The sequence below is a fragment of the Sinohyriopsis cumingii genome, chromosome 15, assembly GCF_028554795.1.
Source record: "Sinohyriopsis cumingii isolate HCF-2022 chromosome 15, ASM2855479v2, whole genome shotgun sequence".
Classification (NCBI taxonomy): domain Eukaryota; kingdom Metazoa; phylum Mollusca; class Bivalvia; order Unionida; family Unionidae; genus Sinohyriopsis; species Sinohyriopsis cumingii.
In genome coordinates, this window is record NC_142975.1 from 143,287,603 (window position 1) to 143,293,395 (window position 5,793).

Sequence of the window (5,793 nt, forward strand, 5' to 3'; positions counted from 1 at the left end):
TAAACTGCCACGCCATAGGTCGCATTTGGAAAAGTAATCCATAAGTTCAGAAAACTGCGAAATACATACAAGTCTGTACATAATACATACAATTTTTCCACAGAAAACTATATAACAATATCGTATATTGGATAAGGAAGTTTCTACAGAAGGTATTTGAAATAAATGCGTGATCCTGATCGGACAGCGTTGTTCCCTCCATAAGTATTTCTTGGTAAAACATAGAATCTTGAATGTGAATCTGACGCATCAATGTTTTCGCTACATGTATATACACATATATTTACACGGGTAGTTAAAACAAGGATTAACACTGGGTTGAAGTCGCAACACAGAGAGAGAGAGAGAGAGAGAAATGTGAGCGGTCTTTGAAGGATATCGAATTACAGCTCTCTCTCTCTCTCTCTCTCTCTCTCTCTCTCTCTATATATATATATATATATATATATATACGACATAAAACGTACATCTTATTCTTCGAAACTGGCCTTAATTGGGGAAATGCTGTGAAATAGGGACAAAGGAAGGATTATGATAGGGTACGAGCGTTGTCACCAAAATAGAATATATACAACTATCGACTTTATGAACAGCTAAAAGTCACCTGAAAACGCAATCGAGTGAGAGATAGATAAAATAAAAATAATACGCTCCGTTTCAGGTGGTTCGTGTAAAATAAATTGGTTAATTTAAAATATTCAGATTTACGTATCACTATAAAATCTTTCACTCTAAAGGGATACATAAGTTGCACTAACACATTCAATAAAATGGTGATGTTTAGTCTGTTTGAATGAAACACTTAATCATTGAGGTTTATCAAGTACCTACATAAATTAGTCTCTAGTGAAATCCCTGCAGTTCTTTCCATCCGTGTATGTTAAGTGCCATCATTTGCATATGAAAAGGGAACTGATAAAAGCATACTTGTAAGAGCAGATCACGAACTTCATATCAGTGTTTATCTGATTTATGAAACATGCCAGTGACGCTACGTTCGGGCATTTCACGTTTTTTTTCAGTGTTATTAAATCCCTTATTGCACCACCCTGAAATCTGTAAAAAAAATGTTATACCACAAGAAACTGGTCAATAGTCAGTACAAGCGGCTATACATTTTGTATTTAATGTCATTCATTTACTGTTGTAAATATTGCTAAGTATTAATGATTTATCATTGTCACTTTTAGCCTTTGATTTACCTCAGGAACTAATTAGGTATGTCTCATGGCAAAATAGCATTTCTAAGTCAACCGTCGGTTAGTATATATCAGTCTTTTTACATTGTGTATTGGTGACTGTTTGAAAATGAAGTAATGCTAAAACAGCATACTATATGCATTTTATATTAATATTCTGGTATCTCTGCAATGCTACATATAGACGTAAGTAAAAGTACAATAAATATCTTAAAATTTGTCTAAACCTGGTGTGTAATGATGTATTGTCTTATGACAGTAAATCTACCAAATATAAACCGCCTACAAGAGGACTCAAATATTTCAAAAGATTTCACAGATGTCATCTGTATTAGACAGTCGTTCGCTGAAACGATAATGTGCATAGTTTACTGACGTTCCAGCTAACGGTTAAATATTTGGTCCCTGTGACTTTGATCTATTGGACCTTCAGTTTTCAAGGATGATCCTTTTCCCATTGTACAAACAATGAAAAATTATAACGACTTTAATAGGATATAAAGGAACGTGTTGCCTTCAATGTAATTAAAACAACTAAAATATTGGTATTTTCTGCAATTCCTGGAAATTCATTTCAGTCCAAAGAGTGTCAGTTCCTTTAAGAAAATTTTGTCCCTTTATGTCATGTGTTTTCACTGGACAGATCTTAATCCACTTATGTCTAAACTTATCATTGGCAAACTTTCATTTATGCCGAAGTTTACAATTATCACTTAATTGACAAGGTAATATGTTCTACTTCGGTCATTACTAACTGTTGTATCTAAGATATTCCAGGTGCTTTCTACATCAAACAAGAAACGACACATTAAGAGAAGTAGGGTTGTGCTGTCCTCACTGTAATGTTTGCCAAAGTAAACAAATATGACCAATCGAGCAAAGATTTAAAAGGATGAATTTAAAATTGTTCTTATTATTAGACAGGCATTTGTTATTTAAATAATTGATTATGTCAAAGGTTATTTAATGGAAAAAAATAATGTACGTTTCTTTCATTTATTCCTGTTATTTGTATAAGGATGCAATATTTAAGCCTGTTGTACCTCGTTGGCATAAAAGAGTTGTAACCGTATAGTGCATAACAATACCTTAGAAAAACAAGGTCAACTAGAGGCGTTAAAGCAGATTAGAGACTGCTAAGTCAAGTAAAACCCATGCTGGTTTACTTAAATTAGAGAGCCGAAAACGCAATGTTTCGTTGTCTAGCACAAATGTTGATTTGTATTGCTCGGGGATTAATTGTGAGCAGACAACTGATGATCAAAGATATAAAGAACACAATGAAAACTCTTCTGCATTTATTTATGAAGGAATGTATAGGGAGACAAATGTAGACGATTCATTTTCTGGTACATAAGTGCCCGTGGTACGGTAACAGATTCTATCTTTGTTAAACATATTTAAAATATGTTAAATTTTATGAAGTTTCTGAAGTAGATATGGAGATGAACCAGACATAATTAACTGAGTTACAATAGTCCAGTCTTGAAAGTACTAATGAACACACAAGTGTTTTAGTGGCATCAACTGAAAGATACTTGCGAATGGAGCTGATGCGTCTCAGCTCAAGAATTGCGAGGCCAAGATATGCTGCCTTGCATATGTTCATGCCACACTGGTGCAACGTGAGAGTACTGTCCAGAATGACACCTAGGTTTCATACTGACTGTGTGAATTTAATGTTCGTGTTGCTGATATTTATTGTCGGAGGTAAAGGATGTGACTGAGAAAGTCTTTGTGTTGTGATCAGAATGGCCTCAGTTCTATCATCATTCATCTGCAGCTGGTTACATGTCATCCATGATTTCACATTAGAAATGCACCTCTCTACACCTTGGATGGTAGCAACAACTTCATTTGGGTGGCTAGATTTGTATATTTGGGTGTCGTCAGCGTACAATTGGTGAGACACTGGATGATGATCTATGACACACTGTAATGAATTCGTTACATCTTATGAATTTGTAAATAAATGAAGATTACACAATTATTAGATTTAAATTGATTTTGATATGTCTAAGTACGATTGTATATCTGCAATAACCAGGCGTATTGCAAAGGATATTTGTTTTTCATACATATGGAATACAACACATTGCTTATAATACTATACAGAGAACTTGCCTGTCAGAGTTGGATGCATGAAAACGAACAGATTTCAGTTAACAATCACACATCTAGCAATGTCTATGTAGTCTTGTCATTAATAGAGAATATAATATATTTGTTGAGAATTAAGAACCTAATTAGTCAAGCCAGTAATCATATGTACCTTATTAAGAAATGAACATTAAAGCTGAACTTGCCTGATGACTGTCAACTTAAACTTTTCTATATGACAATAGTGCAAATTCTCACAAACGCGGCTGAGATCTGGAGTTTTTAAAGGTTGGAACGGGTTTATTTAGATATGCTAAAATATATGCTAAAAGTTTTAAAAAAATCCACCCCATGTACATGCTTTATGGTGAGCTTGTCATAATTCAGCTACATTTGCAATCAAACGTAGAATGGTCCGCTATTGGGTAAATCTCATTAATGGAAAATGAACTATCTTTTATCATGTATCTGAGGCTACTGCAGAAGCAAATGAGTTGGAAGCTCTCAAAACATTATATCGGAAACTGGGTTTCAGTTTTTGGAGGGTTGATCAAAGCAGTCCCGACAAAGCGCTAACTAGGTACAATACTTAAGAAATGACTTTATGATCAGTATAAACAAAACATGGGAATGATCCCTTACTAACTCAACAGAAGCTGATGCATACATTATTTTCAAACCGAATTTAAATTTGGAACATTATTTGTTAAAACACCTATGAAAATATAATACAGTATAATACAATTTCAAACATGTAATCACTGTTTACATATAAAGAAGAGAATATAGGAAATATACCAAAATATGAAATATTGTGTACGCTTTGCATGCAACAATTATTTTTGGGTGATGAATTTTATTTTCGCCTTGAATATAACTATTGCAAAGAACAAAGAAAGCAACTACTATCCAAACACTTCCATACGAGACCAAAGTTTAAAGAATGATTGTATTCTGAGAAGCTTGATTGGTGTTATTTTATCAAAATGTCGCTAATTTGAAATCATCTTTACTTGATGCCTTTATTGTTCTTTCATTTCAATTTAAGGCGGCGAAAAGTACCAAGGGGACATTATTGTGAAGTAATGAGTTTTCTAGAGATTAATTTGTGTTCCATGTTTAGTAATTTTATCAATTGTCTATCCAACTATATTGATATCAATGTATTTAAGTTTCAATACGATCGTGTGTGTGTGTGTGTGTGTGTGTGTGTGTGTGATTTGGATTTTTAACGTTGCATTAACAATTTTTCAGTCATATTGCTACGATGTCTGCAGTGTGACAGTTTAAGTGATGTCTATCACTGGGGCATCATGCCGCAGACATGTAGCATGATGTCCCACCCAGTCACATTATCCTGACACCAGGCCGACCAGTCCTAACACTACCTTCTTAATGCTGAGCGCCAAGCGAGGCAGCTGTTAGTACCATTTTTTAAAGTCTTTGGTATGACTCGGCCGGGGATCGAACCCACGACCTTCCGAGGCGGACGCTCTACCCACTAGACCAACGGAGCGATAACACGATCTTATTCCATTGATGTGATGACTGTAATAATGTGATAATACTGTCAATCTGAATTTTAAAAAATGGTTATTTCGTACACGCATGCAGAGTGAGATGCTAATATTTCACCTCAGTGATTGCTTATTGCAACCAAAGTGTAATAATGAATTATCAATAGTGAGGAGTTACTATTTTCTGATCTCGCTCTTTATACTGCTTTACGCTGATGAAACTTTGAATGTGTATACTGCTTTACGCTGATGAAACTTTGAATGTTTATACTGCTTAATGAAACATCGAATTTTCTTATTGCTTTATGCTGAAGAAACTTCTAATATATAAAAATGTATATATATATATATATATATATATATATATATATATATATATATATATATATATATATATATATACACACACAATTGGTGATGATCTGATATACATTTAAATTAAATTAAAAATATTTAGGTGTTATTTTGTTTATAACATCTAAAGTTTACTAAGTTAATTAAATACAACATAGACCGAATTGGAAAGACCTTGGTTCTACCTTACAATTTTTTTTACATAAATTTGGATCTTCCCATATACCTGCAAAATCATATTTTCGATCATATTATATTAATCATACTACTTTATATGTATGAAGTATGTGAATTTTAAAATATCATAATTATTGAAAATTTGCATACCGAAATGTTAATAAACATTTCACAACTGAGGAGAAGCACTCGCATTAATCTGCTTCTTTCACAACAGGAAGTAACAGTACGATAAAGTTCTAACCCTTGTATAGAACAGTATTTTAGTACGGAAAACTGTTTGGAAACAGTATTTTACCATTAATAAAGTTTAGGACTTGGAATCAAAGACTGCCTGTTGAAAACGGTTCTTTGGACAATTATCTGTCTGAGGAAAGAAGATGTAATCATTGTAATAAAATTACATCGAACTGATTCATTTGTCTCAGATTTCAAAAAGAAAGAAG